At 20.5% G+C, this 14111-nt stretch overlaps 1 protein-coding gene across 1 annotated transcript in view; it reads right to left on the minus strand.

The window, feature by feature from the left end:
- Positions 1 to 14111, minus strand: part of LOC128952553 (neuroligin-4, X-linked-like) — a 34031-nt gene that overhangs the window by 18566 nt on the left and 1354 nt on the right. The window lies entirely within an intron of this gene.

Consider the following 14111-nt stretch of genomic DNA (forward strand, 5'->3'; position numbering starts at 1 on the left):
ACTATTATTACTAATTCTGAAAATAAAATTTCAATAACTAATGATTTTCGAAATAATCGAATTTCAATATAAATTAGTTTATTATACTTTCTTTACTATTCTGGTTATAAATATGTAGTACTAAAGTAATAAATATAAAAAACTAAATGCATTTATATTGTTATAGCATAGAGTAGTAATGGAAGTAAACAATAATTATATTGAAATTGGATTCTCTCGAAAACTATTCGACATTGAATTTTTGTTTTTAGTAATAATAATAATAATAGTAATAATAGTAATAGTAATAGTAATAGTAATAGTAATAGTAATAGTAATAGTAATAGTAATAGTAATAGTAATAGTAATAGTAATAGTAATAGTAATAGTAATAGTAATAGTAATAGTAATAGTAATAGTAATAGTAATAGTAATAGTAATAGTAATAGTAATAGTAATAGTAATAGTAATAGTAATAGTAATAGTAATAGTAATAGTAATAGTAATAGTAATAGTAATAGTAATAGTAATAGTAATAGTAATAGTATTATCGAATTTTCGATTAGTCGAGTCTGAAATTGTGGATATCGTAGAGGTATGTGTAGAGAATGGGAAGACTCTGTGAGATGTGGGCTATCATTACTAAACATTTTTTATTCATTAAATCAAATCACAATCGAGACCAACAACTGATGGAATTTCAACCAATACTGCAGTGAATCAGTCGATAATAGGATCTCTTGAAACTCATGAGAGATGACAATCAAGTGATAGACAGCTCTGCAGTAGTGGTGTATGAGATCAGTAATCAATCTACCGGTGCAAGTGATGGTTACCATTGAACAATCACTTCTAAGAACAGGTAGGTATTGACCGATCAAATCGACCAACAATTCAAAGGAAAGGAATAAAAATAAGCATAAAATAGATTTATAATTAATACTAAATATATAAAAAACAAAAGGATTAAATTAATTGATTAAAATTTAAACATGAGTTGAATATCCCCAACAATTTTATTATTAATTTATAAAATTAATAAACATATTTTGCAATAAAAAATAATAAATAGTATAATAATATTTCAATTAGACTTTTAATATAGATTATTAAATTTAATTAAAACACACAAATCTATAAAGAAATTAATAACATTGATATTTATTATACAATACATTAAATTAAATAACTAAAAGCTATATATTGTTTGTAGTATAATATCACAGATTTTCTACTCTCAACTATTGCTATAATTTATTTAATGCAAGAATCGATTGCTTATATAAATTCTATACATAAATGAATGAATTCAAGCCATAAAATAATTTTTGTTTAGTTTTATCTAATAATTGGTTTTTTCTTTATGTTATGAATTGCACACAATTTTTCATCTATTATTTATTGTTTACTTTACTAACCTGTTGTTTACAAACACCAAAATATTCTATACTATAACTAAAGTTTGAAAATATAGAAAATTAAAATAGTCATATTATTTTGAAATAATATATAAATTAATTGCATTTAGTTTTGAATTTATCATATTTATAAAAAATATCATTTATATATTTTATTAGTGTTTTATTTTATATTCTTATGCTATTTATGAAATATAAATATAAATAACTAATCTAAATATAAAGTTTATATATAAATTATATTTAATAGTTACTTAAGATTAATAACAAATCTTCCAAATTGTTTTTTATTTCTATAAACTTATTATCCCATATCATAACACTTATACATAAATACCTACGTTTGTAAAGTCTAATTATAAGATATTTTATGTTATTATTACAACAATCATAGTATTGAATAGTAATGTTTAATTATTAATAAATTCTATACAGTAAACACAAAAATAAGCTTAAATGAAATCACAGACAATAAAAGTATTAAAAAAAACTATAGAAAAACTACAAATAACAAAAAAGCAATGAATATTGTAGTCGTTAAGTGAGATTTTATTTGAATAAAAATATGGTATAACTATAGATTTTGATGTATAAAAAGCTCTTAGAAATTGAAAATGTTTTCAAAAGCATTGGACGTTTGAGAGCTAAATCATAAATCAAACAGAAATATGAGATACAAATAATTGATGTATAAAAATGTGTCATATTTTTAGTGCACTTTTCAATATAAACTGTATATAAAATGTATAACATGATATACTATATATATATATATATATATATATATATATATATATATATATATATATATATATATATATATATATATATATATATATATATATATATATATATATATATATATATATAATTTATATATCGAGAAAAGCTATTTTTTAGCAATTGAACACAGTTTACCATTAAAATATATAAAATATATTAAAAAATATCTTTTATAATAATAGTATTTTAAATCACTTAAAATTTTAATGTTCAGATTATAAATAATATGTATTATTATATTTTAAATCGTTTAAGTGGCATAAAAATTAAAATGGCTAAAAATGCATTTTAGTAAAGTACAAAATACTAACTAAAGTATAATATAATAAGAATTTTTATAAAACTTACTATTTATTTAAATCTAACTAAATATATGATAATTTAATATTTTTGAGTTATAAAATATTTAAAAATAATTTAGACAAACAAAATAATAAATTATTAATTACACGAATTTCTAAAATAATATTTAGAAATATGTTTAGAATTATACAAAAGTATATATCTATAGACTAAAGTGTATATGAGATCTATCTCTTAGATTGTTTGGTACAATGTTTTCAATTAATTTATCGCACATTTAGTGAAGTATTTCTCACTTGAAAAATAAAAGGCGTTAAGAAATAAGTAGTTATTTCTTTTACAATATAAAGACTACTAAATATAGGGGTCTATTCAATACATGTACTTATTATAAGATATATACTGTTTAAGTCAATCGATTGCTTCAAATGATGAGCAATAAAATCAATTAAAAATATTACATTTAATGTTATGTTTCATCGTTTACTCTAATTAATTAGTTGGCCAATAATAATAATAATAATATTATTATTTCTAATCAATAGAAATGTACACAAAAAATCGAAATAAAATATATAAATATATGTTGAAAAATAAACTGATTTTGAGATAAGTAATAAGTATTACCAAATAGTGAACAACAAAATCAAAGTAAACACAACTTAATCTCAAACTCTAAGGCAGTGCTGAGATCTGAGAGATAATAGCAAATAGATTAAGAGATATATACAGTATATATATATATATATATATAAAGCATTGAATATAATGAGTGAGTAAGAGAGAGAGAGAGAGAGAGAGAGAGAGAGAGAGAGAGAGAGAGAGAGAGAGAGAGAGAGAGAGAGAGAGAGCATAAGGATTGGCACATTGCAAATGAATTAGGTTTGTAAGGGTTCGGCCTTTAATAAGACACTCATTTTTGTGCTGATTTGACACATAATCTACTTTTTTCTAATGCTTTTATTCTGTTAAATAAGAGACAAACTTAAAGAATAAATGCACGAAATCATGAAATATATAATTAATTATAGATTAGCTTTGGGGTCAAAATAAAGATCATTAAATCTATTTGACAAATAAAAAGCAAATAAAGTATTTTATATTATTTGAATAAAGCATTAATATCTTAATATTACTTATAAATAATCATAATTTTGTAATCGTTTTCTTAATGAATAAAAATTTGTAATTAATTGTTGTTTTATTTAAAAATAAGTTCTTATACTTCTTTTATTCATTTAATTTAATGGTTTTGAACGTAAAACAGATTTCACATGAATTGGACGCAAAGGAATTCAATTTTGGTTTTATATCGACATTAAAACTACAAAACCATTGATTACTTACAAAACACACAATTGAGAGTTAAAATTAATTTAAGACATTTTTCTACTTTAATTTCTTTATTATCTTACAGTAACAACAATAACAACAACAATAACAACAATTAAATTAATGTTTTATATTCAAATTTGCATTTAATTAAAATTGAAAATAATTGCTAATAACAAATATAAATTAGAAAATGTGGTTAAATATGGTAAGTGTTAAATATAACTATTATTTTCTAAATTAATTATCATTAAAATTTTATTTATTATTTATTAAAAAAATCAACTAAATTAATATATAGTATTCTACAATATATCATATTTATAATTATTATTATTTTAATGTGCCATTAATTTTTATAATCCAAAAATATTTAAAAAATAAATATTAATCTCTTTTGATCTAAAATGACTTAATAATTGATTGTTAGTCTGAAATGAAATGCATCACTAGTCACAATTATATATATATATATATATACTATATATATATATATAATACAATAGTGTTATATATAATTTTTGTTTGATCCCTTTCCTTAGAGTCAGTAGTGGTAGAGTTCAACCAACTTGTTTGTGGTGATGAGGCCTAAACTGTTTTCACTACCAGTGCTGACCTTTTATAATGACAGCAAACGGCGAGTAAATGTGTGTTAAATTGTATAGTAATTTAGATTTTGCTCCAATGGGTCGTCGTATGAATATAAAGCCATTTAATGTAGACTTAATGCTTATTATAGACTCATAACAGTAGATGTCTTGCATCCCATGTATTGCACTATTGAGAGCACAGGGATGTGTGTAATAGAGACTATCGGTAGTGTATTGTCTGTATAACTATTGATTGCGGAAAATGTTTGAATTGGTAGACGAGTAACGAATAATTGCAATCAATTCATTCAAATTTGTCTAATGAGCTCAATATAACCCATGGATGGCCATCAATATGAGTGGAACAGTCATATAATAGACAGTTATATCAATTCAATACAACACCACTAAACATATAACTACTCGGTCTATACTATTGAATATACTGTAAATCTATATTATATAATCTATATAATGATTGTGTTAAGTAAACAATGAGTTGAATTGTATAAAATTGATGATTTAAATATTTTATTGTGTTTTTCAATTATTTAAATTATTTTAATGTTCATTGAATGATGAGTTTTCTCTTTCATTGAAAATTTTGTTTGCAAAGCAATTTCAAAAACAAAAGTCAGTTTAAGGTTTTTTAATTTTGCAAATTGAAATTCAATACAAAATTATATTTAATACTAAATTTACTAAAACGCATCCACTTTTGAGATACAACACACTATACAGTAGTTTAAATATTTGTATTTAATAATAATAATAATATTGTAATAATAAAGTCATTTCTTCAAAATTATATATAAATGTATGATATAATACTAAACCATAATATTTGTTTGGGTTTTTAAAGTTTGCTTTTTATAAAAAATGTTAAAATAAATAGATTTTTATAAAATTTGTTTCTTTTAATAAACAAAATATATAAACGAAACTTTAAGTCACAAATTGTATTTCATTTTACTTCACGAACTTATAACTAATTCATATGATATTCATTTCAAGTTAAAAATAATTATATTTTGTAAAAATCTAATTTACCAGTTTATTAAAATTTTATAAATGAAATATACTTATATACTAACTTATATAATTTTGATAGAAACTATACTGATTTATAATACGTAAAAAATAAATAACAACTATCACATTAAAAAATTAATTAATTTATCTCCAATTTTAATTAATTTTGGTTTCTTTAAACCCCATAAAAATTATAGTAATGATAACGAATTAGTTTTTTAATAAATGATTGAAATAAAATTTAATAAATTTGTTAAATTTCTGATAAGAATAGTTGATATAAGTATTGTTGGATACAATCATTGTTATGTTTGGTGTTTTATATAGAGTTGAGTAAATGTAAATTTTCATACAACTTTCAGAAAAATTCTATGCATATTGGATTATAATTATTAATGTTATTAAGTAGTACTGTACTAACAACTAGATCAAGTAAAATATAAAGTAATATTGAAAGATTATTTAATATGAGAAAAATTATACACTATATAACATGATTTTAATTCATATTATAATACAAATTAAATATTCAAAAAACAAATTTCTAGAAAATTTCTAATAAATAGTTTCAACATTAGTATGTCATGAGAGGAGAGGGGAATGTCATTGAGTTAAAAGAAATATTGATTTTAAAAAATAGATGCTTTGCTTTAATTAAATCTCTTATTGAAGAAAATCTCATTACAACCACTTTTTGAGAGTCCATTGATAGCACACAAACGTATAAAGGATTAACAGTTTCTGTTGAAGCAATCACTTGACAATCACTTGAAAAGTTTCACCAAAAATATTAAACAAAAATTCATTTTGTGTTAAAAACTAATTTTTGTGATTAGAAGTTAACACATGTAATGCACTGTAAACATCACTTGTAATCATAATTATTGTTTAGCACTAAATTTTGACGAAACATTGCTGTTTACTATATAACATAAATAGTAATTATATTAATTACACAAAACAATAATTTATTAGTCTATTCGTTGATTAATGATATGGAAGACATTATTATAGGATTGATTGCACACTCAAAATATTGTAGACATTATATGACAATATATTATATAATATATAGATATATTGTATCAATATATAGTCTATTGAAGTTATATACGATATAAATATTAGGATTTCTAAAAAGATTTGCAAAAAAAGAGAGTAAAATATTAGTATTAGTATTAATTGTTGTTTCTGTTGATATTATAATATTACTACTAATATTATTAAGTCTATTATTATTTATTTTAATTAATTGAAAAAACTATTAATTGTAATTTTAATAAAATACAATTAATCACATTTAAAAACAATAAATAAGTGAATATAAATCATATTTATTAAAATAATTTATTACAATATATATAAATATACTGTTTATATGTATATATATATGCAAAATTGAGTATAAACTATAATATTCTTCAACCACTGAGGATATTAGCAAAAATTGCAGTATTTGTATACATAATACTGTATAATGTATATAACAAGTAATTCATGTAATGCTATGCAAAAATCAGATTAAATATAGATATAATTTAATAAAAATTACATAAAAAGCTTGTATAAATATTTGAATTGCTAGTAATGTCAAACTTGACAATAATAATAATAATAATAAAAACAATAAATAAATCTATATATAAGTTAATTATATAGTATTCAAAATACACTATTTATTAAATTAGAAATTTCATTTTGATGGACAAAACAAAAAAAATGTGATTTTTGTAAATGTTGTTTCATGAATAATTGTTATGTTCAGTAATATGATTATAATACTGTATATGCAAACTAAGTAATTGTAGGCTTAATAATAACAATAAAACTAAAGCAAATAAATCCAGTGAATCGACTGATTTATTAATTGGATGTGAGCTCTGATTTGTTGTGTCTTTGGATCCAATCGTGTGAGACATAAGTTATTATTATAGCGAACAATACATAAAATTATTGACTTTTTATCAAATTCTGTTGTCTTTAGTATTAAAGAAAGAAAGAGAGAGACCATTGGTATGTTTGACAGTTATAAAGTTAGCCATAAATATATGGAAAGAATTAATCATAACTAATGTTTATCCGATTTAATGTCTCAGTACGTGCCCTACGATAAGCTATAAGTCCTAAACGTTGTCTTCACTCACTTTTACAGTTAAGCAAACATATCAATCAAACTACTAATATATGAATCAGCTTTTATACTGCTATTCATATAATATCTGTCCATTTATTTCTCTATTTTCTCTCTAAACTCATTTATTTATCCATTTAATTGATTCACTAATAAATTATATGTATTCATAAAACAACTAAACATACTGTTAAACCTAAACTTTTAGTTTTCCTAAATTATAATTACATAAAAATTGATTTTTTGCTGACATTTCAGTATTGAAATATCGATTAGAAAACTAAGGAAATTTACGTATAATATAAATGTTTTGATTTAGAATACTAAATGAGATTTACTATAAATATTTTACTTAATTCAAAAAACATTAAAAAAAATTTGAAATTATATTAAAATAAATTAAAAAATACTAACTCATACAAAGTTAAAATAAAAATAAATTAAAAATAATTCATAAAATATTATTGTACTTTAAATTTTGCAAACTAAATATGATTAATAAAGCAATTTATTAATATTTATTATATATTATATATTGTAAAATAATTAAATGTAAAATGAACATTACATAATATTTAATAATTTAATTAGTACAATATAATCAATATTTATAAAATAAATACATATTGTTAAAAATAATAGCTATTTATAAAAAAAATAAGACTATTCATTGGGTAATAACTATCTATTTAATAAAATTTGCAATTAAAATTATGTTATATTAAGTTTTATTTTTGTTTAAATTTAAATTTTGCAAATAAAACATTTGCATTAAACATATTTTAATCTTATTTTGTTACACATGTATAAGAAAATTATTAATGCAACATTTTTGCTATAATCTACATTAATATATTATATTACTATTTTTCAGCAAAAATTAATTGAAATTTTGAATTATAAATAAAGTAGTTTGAATCTTATGAATTTAGATGAAAAGTAATCATAAAATGTTTTTTATGAAAAAAAGGTGTTAATATATTTATGAAAATCATTTGTTTTATAAATATAAATAATTTAGAAGATATTTTATGGCTAAAACATTATCCTTAAGAAACCATATTAATAAAGCTATAGTTATTTATTTTAATAATGATTTTTTTTTGTTCAACAGGTCAACCATTTCATGTGAAAATAATAATAAAAAATTATATATATATTTATAAATAAAGTATATATACAGTACATAGAGTATATGTAAGAGTACTGGAAATAAAAAATTTATAGAAACAATAGTACTGTAAAACACAATTTAAATTTGATTTTTGTTTCTACATTTGAAATTCAATGATGTTGTTCAAACTTTCATATACTTGTTTGAAAAACAAAATTTAGTGCAATCATATATTTAAATATAATATTGTATATAACAATTGAATTTTTTGTAGTCAAATAAATTTGCTCAATGAATAATTTTCTAAATAAAGCTATTTTATGCGATTATTATTATGAAATGAATTTACAAAATAACCTATAAAACAGTATATACTTTACTTTATATTATAATACTGTAATATGTAATAGATTGACAATTTTGTTAACCGGCTTAATGTGTTTATAGCTTTATTTGGTATTAAATTTAAACGACCGGTCTTTCACTAGTTTATCCAAATATTTTAGATTTTCGTCCAAAAAATGACTAAATTTTATATAATAAATGACTACTTAAAATGTGATAAAAATAGTTGCATAATATTTATTTATTATAAGTGTTATAATATTTGTATTCATTGTTTGTATTTTAAATATTGGTTAAATAAAAGTATCATAAAACCCAAAGCGTAAACTATTATAAATTCTTTAATTGTTTACAAACTTAACCACTAAAGTTGTTATTATAAAATCTTCAAAATAAATATAAAATAATTATAAGGTTTTCAAATATTACATAATTCACGTGCAAAAAAAGTGTTGTCAATAAATATTTTTCAAACAATGAATGCTTAAAATAGTTGAATATATTTTTGTCATTGAATTTATTTAAAAGAGATGTTAACAGAAATAAAGGCTTCGCTGAAAACCTTTTAAAGTCTCTCTCTCTCTCTCTCTCTCTCTCTCTCTCTCTCTCTCTCTCTCTACAACTTCACACACAATATTTTATATCTCAAAGCATATCAATAACCATCTCATCAAATGCAGTCATCTCTTGAAAAACTTGAATCTCTTGTTATATTTATATGAATGAAAGCGTTATTTTATATTATAACAAAATTTCATGTAAAATGTTTGAAAACATATAACTCTAAGAAAAAATATGAAGCAAATATTGGAAAGGTATGTAATAGATAGGGTGGATATAAAAGTAAAATAAAAATCTGTATCTATTTTGATGATTGAAAGAGAAATAAAAATATTGGAGAAAATAACAGTAGTGTTGCAGTGATTTAATATAATCGGATTTTTGTATCAAATGGTCTAACACTCCAACACTCAAACTCCACAACAAAAAATAGTCATATAATTCATGTGCTCTGAACAGTGCTAAAGACTGACTAAAAAAATATAATACAAAGTGTTAAGAGAAGGCCACACACAGAGATTGGCCATAATATAAGTGTTTGTCATTTATACTGAGTATAGATAAGAGAGAGAGAGAGAGAGAGAGAGAGAGAGAGAGAGAGAGAGAGAGAGAGAGAGAGATCAAAGTAAAACATACGTATCATATATTATTGTAGTGAAACATTTTATTAGTTTTAATATTAAAAATCTCAGTGTTTTAATGCTCACCGTTTGAAACGGAAATTACAACAATTAAATTGTGTATTCACTTCAATACATGAATGGCATTTCAATTTACTAAATATTTAATATAACAAATATCTAAAGTAATTAAAAAAAATATTTTTATAGATAAAAAGAAAAATATAATTATTAGAATAAATTATTTGTTTTTTAAAAAAAATCAGTATTGTTCATCTAATATTTTAATAATATTAAAATATAAAATATAATCAAAATAAAAGCCTAAGCTATATTAGCGTACAATTTATATACTAAATATAAATTTATATATAAATAAAGTTCAAAACAGTAGTGTATATTACATGTTTTGTTATTTATTAATTAATTACATTTACATATGCGTAAAATTTGTATGTATAAAATTTTAATTGTTAAAAATAGTATGTTTGGTAATGTACTGTAATGTAAGTGTACTTGGCACATTTATTATTTGTGTAATACAAAAATGTCATAAATTTAGTCTAATTATATCCTAACATAACTTCATTTCTAAATATAATTCAATGCAATAATTGACTCAACAGTGTTCTGTTTTAACAGTTTTGTGTAAATTAAATAAATAAATCATACAAAGTCTCTAATGTTAATCATTACTGGTTTTTGTAATATAACTTTACATATGTATGACAATTATATATACAGTATATTATGATAGTATTTATACAAATATATTAAATAAATATAAAATTGATCAGCGAATGTATACAGTATTAATATGAATAATTTCAATTAATGTCATTATTAGAAATGAGCAAATAAAAATTCCTAATAAATTTCTCTGAGAAAGTCTCTAGTAAATTTCTCAAGAATAAATTTCCATTGAAATTTTACTTTATTATTATACATTGTACTATGGGATTTCCATATCTATAGCTATTATAATAAAAGTTATACTAAACACTACACTACTATACAAATGTAATCTATATAATTATAATTAGTTTTATAAAATTTTATTCATCATTCATTTATATTTTAAGTTTAATGTATTTAAATAGATTTATTATTATTTTGAAAATTAATTAAAATAATAATAATAGTAGTAATAACAATATTTAGTTATTATTTGTAAATACTATGTATTGTTAAATAATAACAAATATCGAAATAACAAAATTAATATATGGATCCCATATACAAAAATTTCTTTTAGAAACTTTCTATAAATTTCTATTTTTCGCCAACTCTAGTCATTATCCATTGCAATTATATAACTAAATACGAAAATAACTAATCACTTTTTAATTAATGTTAATTAAAAAATATATAAATATAATAATATACAATGTAATAGTTATTAATTAATTATTATAAGAATAGATAATTTAAAAATTATTTTGAAAATATAATATTATGTAACACTTTAAAAAATGTTTTGTTCATGATAAATTATAAATAATTAAATATAATTAAATGTATTAAAATTCATAATATACCAAAGCATTTAATAATTATGCTATCAGTCATTTGTTTATACTTTTATATTTAATATAAACTAAAACAAAAAATATTTAAAATAAGTTTATATAATAATAAAACATTTTTTATTAGAATAAAACATGGGATTGCTTTCAATTAAAATTAGAAGATATATTCATATAATTGATTACAATGTATTTGTTTTATCATTTTCTGTGATGTATCCAATATAACAAAAATAAATGCAAATGTAAGACAAATTAATTAGACTAATAGTGGAATATATTTCATGTAATAAACGATATGCTTATAAAAGATGACATAGTATTAAGTGCTGTATTAATAGTATAAAAAACATTGCAACTAATGAGCAACTGGTCTATAGATAATTGGGTATTAGTTATAAATATATTTTATTGATCGCATAAATAACAAATATATAAATACAGTTTATAACTCAATAACTCAATAAATCATATAATTCTAATATTTTATAAAATACAATAAATTGTTTTGTAATTCAAGTAAAATTCTTATAAGTATATCCATTAATATACAGTTGTTGACAACATTTAAGTGCTAAATACAAATACAAATTTAATTCATATCAAAAATTGAAAATATTTCTTTTAAGAAAATAAAACATTTAATTTTTAAAAATAACAAAATAATTAGACATAAAATAACACAAATTTCATATAAGATGATAAATATATGTATTTTTTATAACAAGAGTTCACTTGAAAGACATCTAAAAATAGACAAAAAAATCCAATATATATGTATATAATAATAATAGTTAATTGATAAGCTTATGTCTAAATAGCATTATACTCCTCAATGAATACTTTCATAAGTTATCATTTTCAAACAAACATTGAAAAAAGTTTGTTTTCTGAAATCTAAATATGTCTCTGTCTGTCTGTTTGTCTAACTGTCTGTTTGTCTATCTGTCTGTTTGTCTATCTGTCTGTTTGTCTATCTGTCTGTTTGTCTATCTGTCTGTTTGTCGCATTTTAATTCTGATTTTGAAATTTTGATATCTGATCGGTAAAAATAAGGTATAGGGGATCAGTATTACAAAATGACATATCTCTTTAGGAACATAAACAAAATAGCGGCCAAATTATAAAAAGAGAAAATTTTGAATTTGAATTAATTGGCATTAAAATGGAGAATAGGATTGTCTTAAGTAGTAATGTCCTATATTTCAATAAACAATCAAAATGGTCAACAAATTATTTTAAATTTTTTTTGAATGGGTATCAATTTAGCAATGCATTTGTGGTATAAAGTGTATATAATATGACAAATATAAATTATCATATTTTAATTTAAATTAATCCAAATATATTTTATAGAAAGTTGTAATTATGAGTTATATAAATTAAACTAAAAATTTTGTTGAAAATAAAAAATTTAGTTTATATAATATGCTTAAATTAAAATAAATCTGCACTGATTTATATATATCACACTGTATTAGACATACATTAAAATAGCAGATTGTAGTAAAAATATGTCGAATAAATAAAGGAATAAATTTGGTTAAAAAAATATATAAAAATAAAATTATAGTTATCTTAATATTATTGGACTTCAAAATGAATTGAAAAATTTACATCTTTTACATCTCTCTCTCTCTCTCTCTCTCTCTCTCTCTCTCTATTCAGTTGTCTATTACTGTTGATATACTTTCACTTATAAATTGCAAAAACATTTTTCTCACTCACTTTTTTATCATCTTTTATAAGATTATTTCTTCGCATAGAAATTATTGTTTTTATATGTAAAGTGTGGGCAAATATATGGAGAATTTAAGCAAATTTTCTTCAACTCAAGCAAAAACATGTCATAAGAATTAAATTTTTTTATATAATAGTTATTATCTTTTTCTATAAGGAAAATACATAATATAAATATGTTTACCACTCTTACTATATACAGTATTATACAATAGAAAATGTATATTACTGTATATATATATATATACCGTATATATTAGTTATAAATTATATTATAGACCTACAATTACTGTACATATACTTTTGCTATATATAAGAAACTTAATTTATAATTAATTATTCATTAAAATAATAATAATAATGTCTATTATAAATATTGCATATTTTAAATTGACATAGCAAAAATTGTCGTAATTTATAATTGATTGACATTTTTAGTTTTTTTGTTGTTGTAAAATATTAAAATTAAAAATACATTTAATAATTTTTTACAATATATATATATATATAAATTAAAGCAATTTTATAAACATTTTAAATTTAATAATATTAACTAAAAAAATATATGAATCAGATAATGTCTTTGATAACACATTGTCTGCAAATATAAAAATTGGTATTTTAGCTGACTATGCAA

Source organism: Oppia nitens, unplaced genomic scaffold (genome assembly GCF_028296485.1).
Source record: "Oppia nitens isolate AA-2021 unplaced genomic scaffold, nextdenovo-longstitch-racon4-pilon3 scaffold1_pilon_pilon_pilon, whole genome shotgun sequence".
In the NCBI taxonomy this organism is placed as follows: Eukaryota; Metazoa; Arthropoda; class Arachnida; order Sarcoptiformes; family Oppiidae; genus Oppia; species Oppia nitens.